The following is a 17,339-nucleotide window of genomic DNA, read 5'->3' as shown; positions in this document are numbered from 1 at the left end:
ATCACTTTATATATATATATTTAGATTTATTTGATGGAGAGACATCCTAAGAATAAGTAAAGAAATATTTGATGTATAGTTTAGGAACATTATTTTCCAAGTTCTGTGGGTTGTAGAAGTAACAGTTCCCTCTTTCTAATATGACTAATGTATCACTCTTTGCTGTCTTTTTCTTAGAGCAGGAAATTTATTCCTAGTCAAAAAATCAGATCATTGCCGTTTGAATAACCCCTCCTTCTGAAACTTGGCTTCCAATTTCAACTTATTATTCTTTCTGTAGAAGGATATTTATAGCATAAGTGCATAATTTTTCAACAAGTAAAGAATTTAACCGATAAATGTTACTCTGCTTGTGAAGTTTGTCTATGTACTTCCTCTAAGTCGATAAGAGAATGTGTGGTAAAACTGTGGGTGTAACAGAAGGTGCTCAGACTGTCATAAAGCTGGAGGATATGATGGAAGATCTGTCTATTCTTAGTAGAAAGCAGACAGAGTGCATGAGAGAACGGCTACTCTTCAATGAGAGAAAGGACAAAGACCAAAGAACACTGGGGATATATCGTAGAGGAAGATTTGTCATTCTTTATATATCAGATGATTTTTCATAGAAATCAATAGATTATTTTTATTACTTTAGCAAAAAGTTAACTGTGGAGAAACTTCCTGCACATTCAAGGATGTGATAATTCTAACGTCCTTGAAACGCTTACCCTGTATGAATTTAATAGATGAGAGTAACTTTTTAAAATAGTATTTTGTTAATATTCCTCATAAGATATGGCTCTTTATTTTTCCAGATATATGTAGTCAATAATATTTCAGTAAAAACCAAAATACCTTTTATTTAGACATTTGCATGCCAACTTGGACATACATTTGTTCTTTTCATAGAAAAAATTCTTATTTCTTTTAAATGATTTGAATGACTAGAGTTAGTTTTATAAAGGTTTTTTTTTTAAACTTGGAGGAGTCTTAAATGCATTCAGTAATATGGAGACCTTTGGAACCTATCATTTTATGTTACCTATATTGTATAATGAGGTAACAATTATTTTCTTGACAACTGGTGTCAGAATTTCCCTTATAGGAGAAACCATTTTCATTAGGAAAGTGCCTTGATGAATACTCTTCGATTGGGTAAGTCCCTGTAGAGATACTGTCAGGCAATGATAAAGTACAAATTAAGGAGAGAAAAGAGAGGTATAAAGAAGAACCAACTAAATGAAGAGAGGCTACCATGATATAGGGTAAAAAAACTAGTCCATCTCCTCATTTAGTGGAGTGTGAGCAAAGGACACTTTAAAGTTGATGAGCTGGGACACCTGGGTGACTCAGTAAGCGTCCAACTCTTGATTTTGACTCAAGTCATGATCCCTGGGTCCTTGAATCCAGCCCTGCATTGGGCTCTGCACTCAGCAGGGAGTCTGCTTGAGATTTTCTTTCCCCCTCTCTCTCTCTGCCCCTCCCCCACTCTCTCTCTCTCAAATAAATCAATCTTTAAAGGTTATCAGCCCTGGTATTTTATTTGAAATAGTTTATAGTATTTTAATTGAAAACACTTCTTAGTCTATCCTAAAAAGTTTAAAAAGTCTACCACATTCATAGATTGTGTACATATTATTTATGGACAAATTGGCTTGTAGAAATAGAAAGGATTGAATTTAATACATGGGTTGCTGTATACTTGAAAATACTGCTATTCCAAAAAAAAAAAAAAGAAAATACTGCTATTCAAAGTATAGCCCATAGACCAGCAGCATTATAAAAACTTCTTAGAAATGCATATTATTAAGTGTCACCCCAATTACCAAATCAAGATTTATCTTTTACTAAGATTCCCATTTGATTTTTATGCATATTTAATTTTGAGAAGTCCCGCACAGAACCTCACAACTTCACACACATAAACAGAAAGCCAAGAACCTTCTCTTGGCATACAGTGGTAACTGCCTCAGTATTCAGGCACATCTGAAGTATGTCTGTGGAATTTTGTGGCTCATAAATGCTTGTAGAAGAATGCAAATAATTAATATTATTGGAAATTCAAAAGACAGCTGATAGAATGCTACCAGTGAAGACTGAGTTAAGATCATAATTCCTGAAAATTTAAGATTTGATTAAGGATAACTTTTTTCCCCTAATGTTTCTGTGTACCTATTAGGGCTTGAAAGGACAAAATTCTGCATAACCTGACCCAGATAGCAAGAATGGAGAGGGAAAGTAATTTGGGAAAACAAAACTTTATGAATAAATTCACAGACACAGTCTAGGTTGCTTATACCACTAGGTGGAAAGGATGGTACAAAGTTAGCCCAGGAAGGAAGACTGAGGCTAATCAGAAAGAGCATTAAAAACTGTTCTGTAGACAGGCACGCCTGGGTGGTTCAGTCGGTTTAGTGTCAGACTCTTGGTTTCAGCTCAGGTCATGATCTCAAGGGTTGTGAGATTAAGCCCCCAACTGGACTCTGTGCTCAGCGGGGAGTCTACTTCAAGATTCTCTCCTTCTGCTCCTCCCTTGACTTGTGCTCTCTCTCTCTCAAATAAATTGGTAAATCTTAAAAAAAAAACTATTCCGTAGACAAGAACCTAGATACGTTTTAAAAATTTTTGGATAGGGCGCCTGGGTGGCTCAGTCGGTTAAGCGACTGCCTTCGGCTCAGGTCACGATCCTGGAGTCCCCGGATCGAGTCCCGCATCGGGCTCCCTGCTCAGCAGGGAGTCTGCTTCTCCCTCTGACCCTCCCTCCTCTCATGTGCTCTCTCTCTCTCTCATTCTCTCTCTCAAATAAATAAATAAAATCTTAAAAAAAAAAATTTGGATAAAGATATTACCATTTTGGGGCGCCTGGGTGGCTCAGTCAGTTAAGCATCTGCCTTCAGCTCAGGTCGTGATCCTGGGGTCCTAGGAGCGAGCCCTACGTTGGGCTCCCTGCTGGGAGTCTGCTTCTTCTTCTCCCTCTACCCTCTTCTCCTTCTACCCTCCACTCGTGCTTGCTCTTTCTCACTCAAATAATTAAAATCTTTAAGAAAAGATATTACCATTTTAAGAGTATTTCCAGTTTATGTTTAATAAAATTTGTTTTCACATTTACAGAGTTTATCTTAGTTCTGATCTCATTATTTATAAGTTATTAAGTCAAAGAAAATTGAGAATGTGGTGAAGGAATAGGCAAAAGTTATCAACTATAGTCCTGGTATTGGGTCAGAATATTGAATATGGCAGAAAAACTTTTCTTTTGTACATTTACTATTGTGTTTCATCATTAACACCAAACTTAAGAGGTTTATAAATAGACTCTAACCTGATATAGTGCAGTATATTTGAAGATATTTGCCCTATATTGCTATGGACTAAAGGTTACTAAATAAGTTTAGATAAAATGATAATAATGTTGTAAGGAAGCTAAGAATAATTTACATTTTAAAAATTTTACAAAAGGCTTTTCATTTGTAAACAATGATATAAATAACACATTAAAGTTATGTATGATTAATATTAATAAGCTTGATTTTTATCTCATGAAATAAAGCTTTGATCTTGCCTTGAATATTTTCTTGGAATGAAAATTGCTAAAGGGTCAAGATAAAATTATATGGAATACTCTTTTTGGCATAAACTGTCCTTATTTGTATTTCACTCAGAGGAGACACTATAATACTTTGTTACTCTGAAGTCAGATAACCTAGGTCAAAACTCTCCTCTACCATTGTATAACATCATGACCAGTCAAGTTATCACTCTCTGTTGCACAGATTCTAGATCTGAAAAGGATGACATTTTTATAAATTATTAATCAAAATGTATTGTATAATATGCACAACACAACCTAGCAAACCTAACATATAAGGGCCTGCTCACTTTTTTATTAAATATATGTACATTTTACCACCCCTCCCACACACAGAAAAAGATAGAAAGTCCTAAATTTATTCATCATTGGCTTAGGATTATTTTTTTGTTCATAAATTCATGAGTTAATTTCTGTCTATCTGGCATCATCATACCAAAATCCAGGTAAAACCCTATGTTCTCAACAAGTTTTAGCTGCATGGCATGTTGGATGTTGGTGAGGTTTGGAAAATTTTTCATCAAATGGTAATTAAAAAGAGCCTATCAAATTCTTACATATTTTTATAAATTGGAAAGAATGAAGTGTGAATTGGCGAGAATGGGAATAGAAATATACAAGGGAATACCGCTAATGTTTTAAGAGTATTTGTTTTGTTTTAGAGGAGTGTGCAAACAGGGATGGTGCTGGAAGGGCTATGAGGTCGTTGAGGACTTTTGTGAGTGTGATAGCAGGTTTTCATGCTTATGGGAATGATCACATAGAGGATGAAATTAATGATGCAGGAGATGGAGCAGCCCAGTAATAGATCAGTGTCCTTATAGCTATGTTCTCTTCTCTCCATCTTTCCAATAGATCCCTGAACAATACATAATGAAATTTGATCATGTCATTTCCCTTGCTTAAATCTCTGTTAATGACTCCTCACTAATTTCGGGATGCATTTTAGAGTTCTGGCACTGATCTGTGTACTAGATATACAGAGTTGAACAAATAGTGTTAGCCCTTGCCCTAGTGGAATTTATAATCTAGTTGGAAAAAAGGCAAAAATCAATGAGCCAAAAAAGCTAAAGGAGTGCTATCAGGCAGAGAATACTAAGCGATATTTGTATGCTGTTGAAAATAATTCAGAAAGAAGAAGGGGAGTAGTAAAGAAACTGATGAAAGGACTAAAGTCCATAAGGAGAAAGGGGATGCATACAGAGTGCATGTGAAATGATTAATTTTGGTAACAGGAACAGAATTCTGTTGCAGAAGGAAGGAGGAAGAAGAAACTCATTTGCTACTGTTAACCCCAACTTCCATGATCTACATGAATTGAGCTTTTTTTCTTTCTTCCTTTTCTTTCACATGTTGGACTCTACCATCCTATTGTCATTTTTTCTGCTGCCAAAGCCCTATGGGGGGCCCTGTAGCTTAAGGGCCCATACACCCTTTTACAATCCAAATAAATCCCTTCCCTGTGTATAACAATTAAAGGCCCAAGCCAGCAATACCACCTGTCGCATTTCAGCCCAAAGTACTTGTTGCTTTAAGTGTGACTTAAAAACCAATATCCAAATCTCACAAGAGTTGTGATTTCCCCACAAGGTGTTTTTGTTTTGTTTACTTGTTTCCTCCTATGTTAATCACTGGACATATTAAATTCATTTGGGCTGTAAATTTAATTTAGTACTCTGCATAAATCAGCCAACAAAATGAGAATTGGATTGGAACGATTAGATTAGTGTATTATCCTCCCTTTGGAGTGCTGTGGGTGGCAAAGTCAAAGAGGTCAAATCACCACAGGGAAAAGATTTAAAAGAAAGGGAGAGAAGTTGGTTTCATTGCACCAATATTCTTTATCAACATGATAATCTTTTATACACCTGTGTTAATGTTTCTAAAACACAAGTAAGACTTTGCCTTTCAGTTTCTTAAAGATCGTGAATTCTCTAATTTTCAGTCTCCCTCTATATAGATATATCCATATAAAAATAGATATGCCCTTAATATCCAAGTTGATATGCCCTTAATAAAATGCATATGCTGATTCAAAATCTGCCACAGATTCAACATTAATTCCTCTTACTCATATTCATATAATTATTTTCTTTTTCTATTCTAAGACTTTCTGGCTTTACATATCCTGTTTCCTCTGCCTGAGATAGTCTCGTTTTTTTTTTTTTTTTTTTTTTTTTTTTTTTAAAACCTTTTTTGTTTTTATATACTTTTTTTTTTTCCCTTGATTTATTCTTTTTTTTTTTTTTTTTTTTTTTTCATTTTCACAAACTCCATTCAACTTTCAGTAACAGGTGATATTACTCCATCTATGAGGTCTAAACTGACATGATCACTCCAGTGTGCTTTGAATATTTCTTACTTCATTTTCATGGCCTTTTCCCACATTGTTTTGTAACTTTATTTATTGTTTCTCATATGCCTTGCCTCCATGAGGATAGACATTGTCTTTTATTTTTATATGTCGAGTGCACAATGATGTGCTTGATATGTAGAAGATATTTGATATATTTTTTGAACGTGACAAGAAGTTAGAAGGAGGATATTTAATTTTTTGGTTAGCCAAGTAGATGAATGAAGGTACTACTAAACAATATAACGAACATTAGGTTAAAATACACACTTTGTGATTGAAGATCATGTGTTCATTCCAGAAGTTTTGAGACTGAGACTCAATGGTGATAAATAAAGTGTGTTTGACAATTAAACATATGAATCTATATGTTAGCACCATTCTCCAAATGCAAGATAAATAATTGGAGGGAATTAACACATAAGTCGTTAACAATTCTGTGAGTATATAATTTTGTTAGTGGAAAGTGTCTATGTAAAAGCAAAATAATGGTCAGTTGAAAATATTGATGAACACAATTCTTATGGGATGTTCAAAGGGTAATAAGAGAAAAAAATGCCTTTTTTAAAATAAGTTTCTTTATTTTTGGAATCTCTGCACCCAATGTGGAACTCGAACTCATGACCCGAGATCGAGTTGTGTGCTCTTTGGACTGAGCCAGTCAGGCACCCCAAGACTGAGAAAACTTAAATGTGTGAGGAGAATCAGGAAAGGTTCACTCACAGAAATCCAATATGAGTTTCCAAAAGAAATAATTTATCCATGAACATTATATACAACAGAAAGAGCAAAGTAAATAACCCTAACAATGATTTTGGATTTGGCTATTAGAAGATGTCATCCAAAATGTGGACATGTAAGGATGGGTACCAGATTTCTGCATATTGAGGAGTGAATAGAGGATGGGAAAATGAAGGTATTGGTGAATGCTTATTGTCTTTGAGCATTTGGATATAGTTATATATACACCATTTTTTGGTTCTCTTGGTTCTTTGTGTAGATCCAATTTTCTATCTGATATATTTTCCTTCAGCCTGAAGAAATCGCTATAATATTTCTGGTAGTGAAGATCTGCTAACAATATTTATTTAAAAAGGTATTTTGGGGGCTCCTGGGTGGCTCAGTCGTTAAGCCTCTGCCTTCGGCTCAGGTCATGATCTCAGGGTCCTGGAATCTAGCCCCGCATTGGGCTCCCTGCTCCGCGGGAAGCCTGCTTCTCCCTCTCCCACTCCCCCTGCTTGTGTTCACTTTCTCGCTGTGTCTGTCTCTGTCAAATAAATAAATAAAACTAAATAAAATAAAATAAAATAAAATAAATTAAAAAGTATTTTTACCTGTAGTGTGAAAATATATTTTAATAGGTATAGTATTCTTTTTTTTTAGAAATATATTTTTTAAATTTTATTTTAATATTTATTTATTTGACAGAGAGAGACACAGTGAGAGAGGGAACACAAGCAGGGGGAGTGGGAGAGGGAGAGGGAGAAGCAGGCTTCCCGCGGAGCAAGGAGCCTGATGCGGGGCTCAATCCCAGGACCCTGGGATTCTGACCTGAGCCGAAGGCAGACGCTTAATGACTGAGCCACCCAGGCGCCCCTAGGTATAGTATTCTAACTCAGCAATTTCCCCCTCTTCAATTCTTTAATGGTATTGCAACATTGTCTTCTACCTTAATTATGTCTCATAAGAAGTTGGTTCTCATTCTTATCATTTCTCCCCTCCTTATGTAATTTGTCTTTTATCATTTAATGTTTTTGAGATTTTCTCTTAATAAGTGATTTCCACCAGCTTGGTTGTAATATACCTTGATGTGGTTTTAAGTTTATTATGTTTGGAGCTTAGTTTCTGAATCTCTAGCCTTACAGATTCCCACAATTTGGAAAATGTTCAGCAGTTATTTATTCAAATAGTTTTCCTGTTATTTCACCTCTCTTTCTGGAACTCTGTGTGTGTGTGTGTGTGTGTGCATGTGTGTGTGTGTGTTACACCATGTGATATGGTACTACAGGTAACTGACACACTTTATATTTGTTTCACATATATTCTTTTGGGAAGGTCTTTTTGCTATACATTTAAATTCACTGATTTTCTTTTCTTTGTGGTTTCTATCTTTTTTATAGCCCTTCAAATGAATTTTCTTATATATTTTTCATCTTTAGAAGTTCCATTTGGATCTCTTTTATATTCTTTTCTCTCCTCATCATGTTCATTCATGAGTATATGGTACATTCTTAAAATTGATCTTTTAATGTCCTTTTTAATTCCATCTTTGTCATTTGTATGCCACTTTCCTGGTTGTGGGTAATTTTCACCAGCTTCTTTATATGTCTAGTAATATGATTCTGGGCACTGTGATTTACATGCAAAAGTGCTGAATTTTGTGTTATTCATTTAAAAGGTAGTTGAGGGGCACCTGGGTGCTTCAGTCAGTTAAGTGTCCAGGGGTCCTGGGACTGAGCCCCGCATCAGCTTCCCGCTCATTGGGGAGTCTGTTTCTCCCTCTGCCCTTCCCTCTGCTCCCACTCTTTCTCTCTTGCTCTTCGCTCACTCTCAAATAAATAAATAAAATCTAAAAATAAATAAATAAATAAATTAATTAATTAATGGTGGTTGATATTTTCTGGAAGGCAGTTATATTCATGTGCACTCGTTTGCTCGTTTTATGGTAGCCTTCATTCTAGGACTCATTTAGCCTCACTAGTAATGTAAACCCTTCTGAGGTCTACATTTAATGCCCCATGTATTCTGTGAGATTCTCCATTTTTGATAGATGGAACTCAACTGATTACTAGAACTGTATGAACTCTAGAAATTATTCAACGTGCAACTTTTTGGTAATTGTTCTTTCTTTGGAAGTTGTTCCTTCCTCATCTCATGTGTTTTTCTGCTACAAATGTGTAGGTTGGTTTCCAATCAAAGACTCAAGAAGTCCCTTACTGCAGTTTCTTAAGTCCTTTTTATGTGCAAGTTCCTTCTTTCATAAACTATATTTTGGAATTTTCTGATCATCTTGATAACCCATACCTCATTATCTCTCTCCTCAATTGAAAAAGATTCCTGGAGTCTGTTATGGGAGCCACCATCTTGGAATTAGGTCTATGCCAAGACCCTAGGAAACAGTATATCTAACCTCATCTATTTCTCTTTTCTCATGGACCACCTTTTATTTTCATTGTCATTTTGTTGTAGTTTATGACATATGGTAATTACAGGACATTTTATTCACTCCTGTTCAGAAGAGAAAGCATCTTCAAAAGTGCAATTATGAAATAAAAGGAAAAAGACAATACAATTTTTCAAAGGATGCCATATTTAGAATGGAATTTTCATTCAACTTTAGAGGCAGCAATATGGATTTAAGGAGAGGATTCTTTTGATTTTGTTTTTTTAAGAAAGTTGTTGGTGATGCATTAATGAAAAGTCGATATTATTAGAGAAGCTTTTGCCTAGCATCCCATATAATGTTGGTTTTACACATGCATTTCTTAACTTAGTATTAGGCAAAAATAGCCCAGAAACCAGAGTAAATTTAATTTAACACAACACATGTTAGTTTCTAATGAATTGCTCTAACTCTAAAAGTTCACCTTGTACATAATTTTTTAAATTTCCCATGGAAATATTTTTAGTATTAGTAACTGTATTAAATCATCTTCAAAAATTATAATTTTTGAAGATAATATTAATTGAAATAAACTGACTGTAAATTTGAATGTTATTTAATAATGCTTTGTGTTTTAATTATTTTAAGATATTACATATTAAAGTGTTTCTTCTCATATGCTTCTTATGAAAAGGTAGCTCGTTAAATTCTATGAAGAATTATTAGAAAATCCATATGTTTTCAAGTTTATTAATGACCATTAGGGTTAATAAAACTCATCAACGACATATAAATTGATACTTAACATCAGGCATTTAGAAGAAATATTTGTGCAATATAGGTACGGTAACAAATTATTGTATTGCTTAAATTATCTAAATTATTATTTACATTTTCATTTTGTTTTAGCTATGTAGATTTGATTTTTAATACAATCCCAGCAATAAACAATGGCATGTTTTTCTTCAGGCTTTTATGTGAGACTATTGACTGAAATGCACTGAATTATTGGATAAAAACGCATTAAGAGAAAATATGATAATACAGATTATGAAATTCACTGGGCTAAATGTAACAATGACTGTGGTGATTTTGAAAGGTCATCGAAGTCTAATTCTTCCAGAAATTATTTTATTCAAGTTTAATTCATTCTTGCTTTTACTGTCAGAGCAATTAACTTTCTCTGACCAGTATTTGTAAACAAAATGCTAAGAAATTAATAATGTACTCTGAGAACCACAAACGTTGTTGATTCTATATATTTCAAATAGCTGCATTTAAAAATTCTGCAATTGTATCTTTATATATAAAATGTTAAAGAAAAAAAAAATGCAACAGGCCCAAAATGGTGTTACTTGTGCTAAACCCCATGTCAGCAAACCAAAATTTAATATCTAACCTAATTGCAGTTTCAGCCTCTCCCAGGAGTGTGACCTTTAACCAGTCAATCTGGAATTACCTGGTCAGCACTAGTGATGTGATCTGCATGATAAGACTCTCACCCTTCCCCCAAAGGAAAGTGACCTTGCCTGAAATCATTCTTTCTTTTGTTTATGACTTCTTTGTCCTACCCCCTTTCTGCCTTTAAAAAATCTTCCATTTTGTACAGCATCTGGGAGTTCCTTCCCGTTTGCTGGATGTGATGCTTCCTGATTGATGATTCATTGAATAAAGCCAATTAGACCTTTGTTCTTTGTTCCGTTCTTTGTTCTTTACTCAGGAAAACTTGCATCGCAGTTCTGGGCTGTAATCCGTCAGGAGAAAGAGTGAGTACCTTTTTCTTTGCCCCAAAACATGATCATGTCACCAAGTGAAACATGTGTGAGTTTAAAAAGATAACAGTAGATCTAAGTCTACCTTGCCCTCTGCTCCCTAGAACAGAAATACTGATTTAAAGCAGCCAGAATCTAAGGAAGATCTAGATACAGGTTTGCCAATCCAGTTTTGTTTCATTGTTTAACTCTCCCAAGGACTACATGGGAAGGTAGCAGGGCATCAGAAACAAAGAGTCAAAGGGGCAAATTTGATTAAGGTGTCAGGAATAGAGGTACTAGAGATGTTAAAGAAGGGAGAGAAAGAAGACATTCAATCTGGAAGAAAAACAGATGTCTGAGAATCAGGACCAAACTGTCCTCAGTAAGAGTCCTACTTCCCATAAAGAACTGATGATCCTTGTCTCCCTAAAGAGAAGGTTGTAAATGGGCAAAAAAGGAAAATGAAGCCTCCTGACCAAGGAAGAACTGATCCATATGATTTGGAAACTTTCATTTGACAAACTCACCAGTGTTACAGTAACACGGTAAAACAATTTCTCTCAATTGTTCTCTAAGAAATAAAGTAGTGTTGCACTTGCTTCTTCCCATTTCTGATAACTGTCACTCAGTTTTAGAAATGATCAGTATGGTTTTAAAATATTAAAATCTTCCTCTTCCTCATGACACAAAAGTAATGAGGTTAAAAACAGAAGCACTTTTGATTAAAAGCGTATTGCTTCATGTAATAAGTTTAATGGATAGTGTTGACCTTTAAATCATAAAACACATCCATGAATCAACTAAATAATAGGTCATCTGGCAAAGAGAAGTTCTATTCCAGTTTATAAAGCAGAAACAGCTAGCAAACATGCTTTTGATGGCCAGTGAAATACTTCACGGTCTAGAAATAAAACATTTTCTTACTCCATTAAAATGTCAGACTTTATTCACTTGAGTTCATAACAGCAAGTCTCCTACATATGCATATTAATTGTAAAGTAGGAACATAAATTAAAAATATTTTTCCAGCAGTTTGGTATAAATTGTTGCCCTCTTGAATGTGTTTGCATTTTAAGGAATGGTTGAAAATAATACCACTTTTACTAAATTAAGCATTCATATCTCTGTTAGAAATTTAAATTGGTTAAAAACCCTCATAAACAAGCTGTAGTTTGGTCTTTTGTGGAAAATGAATAGAAGGTATTATCTTTGAGATCTTTCAAAAAAATGCACCCTATATACAATTTGGCTTTTTATTTTTTAAAAACTTTTATGTAACTTGACTAAATGCAAATGAACAAATCTGGATGATGGCTTTTTCCATATAATTTTATGTGCCGATTTTCCAAATAAAGATTTTCAATTAAAAAAAACTCCTGTATACACACAGTTTATACTACTTCTGCCTAGAAGTACATAATTACTATATACTTTAATTTCCATTGTACTTCATTAATTATGTATGTTCCAAAAGTACAAAAAGATGATTCTGTATTGTAATTTGTAACAAAATTGAAAAGTAACCAATTCACCTAAGTGTCCATCTATGATGAGTTTTTCTCCATATTTGTTTCTTTACTACCCATAGATTCGCTATGAATTGTGACTATAAAGTAACAGCACTTTTAGAAAATCAATTTGGTAAATAACACTCAAAAAGGAAACAGTCGTTACTTTCCTAATCTGAACCAAGTCCAACAGATTTAAAACATGTACAAAATTATAAAAAATACGTACTATAGGCCTAACTTGATGCCGCTTTACAGATTTAGACCTGTGTTAATAACATAAAGAATAGACCATTATCTTCCTCTTCCAGTTTTACACTTCTCAAAGAAACAGGAATCTGTTATCAGCACCTGGCCTCCAGACTTGCTGTGTGACTTTACTGTGAAACCAAATGGTGAAAAATCTAAAGACTAGTCCAATCAGTTATGTCTATCATTATTGCCAGGCTCCATTTGAAGAAAAGCACCCTAGCTGGGCATCAGCCAGGTCACTGAAGGAAGTATTAATGAGACTGACAGGAAGCAGGCAGCTCCAGGGGGTGAAGTGTTACAAACTAGTGACCACGAAGAATTTAGAGGAAAAGACAAATGGGACTGTTCCTTTTCTGGCTGAGAGCATATCTTATTGAGAACAATTCCTGAGGAGAAGTCAAAGTTCTGCTTTGATAAATACTGCCTGGGAAGGCCTCACTTTGATCTCTGCCTTATTTCAGCAGTAGATACCAAAATATACTTAATGGGCATTAGTCTCCCTTTCCAGTGAAAATGGACTCCGGGAATTAAGAATTTGGAAGCCATATATTTTGATATCATTTTTGTAACTTTCATTTCTAGCTCATATTTTACAGATGAAGAACTTGAGGGAGAAGTTTACATAACTTGCTCAAATGGCAACTGAATTTAGGAGCAGAAACAGGCACATTTACTCTATATAGCTTCCAAGCTGAGGTTTTCTTCCACTTTTTTCAGTGTGGTCCCCCTATCATCCATATCAAGTGTCTTGTGATATGGCAGTGATACACACTTTCACAAGGCTGATTCACTATGAAGTATTTCTGACATATTCATAATACTGAGAATAACTTTAATAGTTAGATTTTATTAACTTTATGCTGGAGATGTTGGGTGCCTTCTTTATCACTTCCCCATTTTTCAGTTGATTGGGAAGGAGACATCATTACCCTTTTTCCTCAATCCAGAGTCCATAAAGTTAATTGCTCATGTTCAATTTATAAGTGAAATGAATGCAAAATCTTCATTCATCTGGGTCTTGTTTTTTTTATATATTATCGATCCTAATATTTATTATAGTCATTTTTCTTCTTTGAAGGAAGTGCATTGACTGTCAATAAAATTGTTTTTTATATCCAAAAATATAAATAACTCTCAAAGAACCATGTTTTGTCAGTGTACTCACATATAAATATAAATTGAATTAAATTAGAAAATGTTTTAAAATGTAACACTATCATTGATCAAGATGGAGTGAAAGAGCACATTAATTAAAATATGTAGTTGGTTCTAGCTGCTACAGATATATGGGACCTATTTTATTAGTTATGTAGTTGTAAGATATATATATATTTACATATATATGTATATACATATATAAATACACCATACTATAAATCTTGAAATACATTATACTATAAATCTTGAAGGAGTTTTACTTGTGGTATTTAAAGTTGATCATGTATTAAATAACTTATTGAATTAAAATGTTAAGTTGTCTTTATTGTACTTTTAATTTTCTTTTTTTGTACTTTTAGTTTTCTTAATGAAAAAATTATACCTCAATAAATTACATCCACAAATATAAAATGAATGAAGGTAATTTTAGCAATATTAGTACTTTGCTATATTTAATTTTGAGAGATCATCTTATGTCTAAAAGTAAATTTCTTCTTAACCAATATAATAACTCTATATAAGCACACAGGTTATTTACCACCAGAGATTGATGGTAAAAGGGGGGAAAAAAGTGTTCTCAGAATGGGAATAGGGGAAATTACGTGGAGAAGTATTAAAATTGATCAATACAGCTTTGAAAGAAAACCAGACAAATATTCGGTATCACTCTAAAACTGAATTTTTCCTAGAACAGATGTTTTATGTCCTGGTTGGAAGGGCTTAATCCTTTTTTTCTCTTGAGACTTTGATACAGTATGTCTGAAACTTCTATTGTGAGGAAAAGTAAATGAAAATTCACTTTTCATTTCATCAAAAGTAAATGAAAATCATAGAGGATCATAACTTTTAAAGGGGTAAAAATTAAATTGAATTCAACTGAGATTTTACTTTAAGAAGAGAAAATATAAATTGTCACGTTTATGTTAGATCAAACCTATTTATACAGACTAGCAAATCATTTGGGATAAATAAGACTAATTCAGTACATGTTTAGGAACAAATGGTTCTCAGCATTCTTGAAGTGTTCTTTCCATAAAAGTTTCATTATATGCATTCCCTCAGAATAGTCTAACTTCCAGAATATGCTATCACAAGATGATTTCTGATGAAATATTATTGACTATAGTTAAACCTTAATCCAAATCACAATTTTATGCATGTGATTTTCTGTAAACATCAATGGATGGGGTTGTAAGATAATTAATACACTTAATATGTGCTTGGCTACATACGATTGCTTATCCTCTTTCACCTCCCAGATCTACAGCTAAGTGCTATTGCATGACAATGGCACAACTGTAAAATATTTAATAGGGAAAATATTGTGCATACTCACTGAAAAACAAAGTTGAATACCACAGAATAGTTCTTAATGGCTTCAAAGAAAGTACAGCACGTGGCTGTAAATAATAGAGTAAATAATACTCTGTGCGAAGTATAATGTATCTCACTGAAGGAAGAGAAACTAGAAAACTGGCAGAGTTAATGATAATTTCTGTGTCTTATATTTTTATTTATTCACATGTCAGTTCGTATTTAATTTGAATTTGATGATTAATACTACCCAGATATTTGGGGATGTTATAGGGTTGGATTAATTAATTTATTAATTAATTCCACCAAACTATTCCTTGAAACAATTTCATTTGACAGACCAATTATATTATAGACCTGTCCCTCTTTAACTGGGAACCATATAAATCAGATATGAAATGTGTTAAAGAAAATGTGAAGCCACAGGATAATGATGACATAGCTTTAAAAATCAGTTACCTTGGATATTTGAAGGAGAAATCTTTTATACTTTAATGTTAGTTGATAAATGTGGAAGAAATTATCAGGTTAAACAATGACTATTGGGAAAAATCAGATGAGAATCATCCATGAATGAGTAAACTGGACTGAATTAAACTTTGATGAGCAATAACAGATATATATTCACAAAGAACCACCCCCAACATACTTTTTAATTCCAAGAGGAAAAAAAAGTAGCTCTAGAAAATTGGCATAAACTACATTAACCATGTAATCAAATCAAACCAATATCAAGGGCCTCCTAATATAAGACACTGGAAGGAATACAATATTACTTATGTTATATGCTTGCCCTAAACTTTAATATAATTATGAGGAAATGCCAGACAGACCCACATCATGGAATACTTTATGAGACAATGCTGCAACTATTTAAAAAAGATTAAGGTAAAAAAAATAAAAAGATTAAAGTCAATGAAGACAATAAAAGACTGAACTTTTGCAGATTAGAAGACAATAAAGAGGTGAGACATGAAGACTAGATGCAACATGTTATAGAAGATTGTTTGATACAGGTTCAGCTTAGTTTTCTTTCTTTTTGCTATAGAAGACATTAATGGAAAAACTGAGAAATATAAAAAAATGCCTGTAGAATAGATAATAGTTTTATTTTTATTTATTTATTTATTTTTCAAAGATTTTATTTATTTATTTTTGAGAGAAAGAGAGAGAGAGAGCGCACAAGCAGGGAGAGCAGCACACAGAGGTAGAGGGAAAAGCCGGCTTCCCGCTGAGCAGGGAGCCCGGTGAAGGGCTCAGTCCCAGCACCCTGGGATCATGACCTGAGCCGAAGGCAGAAGCTTAACCGACTAAGCCACCCACATGCCCCAGAATAGATAATAGTTTGAGATGAATGTTAATATTGATAAGTTTTTATTCTCATTTTGGTAAGTACAATATGGTCATATAAGCAAATATCTTTGTTCTTAAGAAATACAACCGGAAATGTTTAGAGACATAGGGTCCATATAATGTGATTGTGATTCCCATACTTGATTGAGATTAATTCAGGGAAATTTTGGGGTCTCAAAAAGAAATTTTGCATTTACTACTATGTGGTGGTAATATCACTTCCATCTCCTTTCAACATCCATACCGTAATCTGAAATAATTGTTTTCTATTTCTCCCATCTTCCTCCAGCAACACTAATTCTGTAACTTCCCTTAGGCCCACCCTACATTTTGCTGAAGAAATTAAATTCCTAGATTTAATTGAATTGCAGTTATTACCTTTGTTACTTAACAGTTAATTTTGTGTTTTTGTTCTTTTAGGACATTTTTCAAGGCCATGAAGATATACTTCTTCATTTCCTCATATTTGTAAATATGCCATATTTAGTTCTATTAACAATTTTGATTTTGATACTTGTGAATGGTTGTCAAGACTGAGAGAGGCCTGAGATTTTATAACACTTTTTAGTTTATAAAGTAGCCTGCCACCAATTTATGGATGCTGGTAGAAGACTCAAGATTCCTGTCTCAGAGACAAAGCAAGTTTATTATGCACAGCAAAAGCAATAGTTACAGTATCAGAATTTGGGTTAGTACCATAGTAACAATTTCTACAGGGCTGTATGAAGGATAGATGAAATCTAAGTAAGGAGAAGATTACAATAATAGAGAGAAAAAGAGTTAAGTGTCAATGTGTAAGCAGCCCAGAAGGCATCATTACTACAGTTACAACAAGAAAAAAGGTAAAAACTAATCAGTGACTTTTCTTCGATCAATCAGAGAACTGAAGTCACAAGGAAAACTGTCATTCTGAAATCTGGAGAAAAAGGTGAATCAGAGAATCACATTCAAGGTAAGCTTGTCTATAGAGAAGAAT

Source organism: Callorhinus ursinus, unplaced genomic scaffold, assembly GCF_003265705.2.
Source record: "Callorhinus ursinus isolate GAN/ISIS: 27379988/994484 unplaced genomic scaffold, GSC_fseal_2.0 scaffold7, whole genome shotgun sequence".
Lineage (NCBI taxonomy): Eukaryota > Metazoa > Chordata > Mammalia > Carnivora > Otariidae > Callorhinus > Callorhinus ursinus.
The sequence above is the reverse complement of the archived record's forward strand: the minus strand, read 5'-3'. Positions refer to the sequence as shown.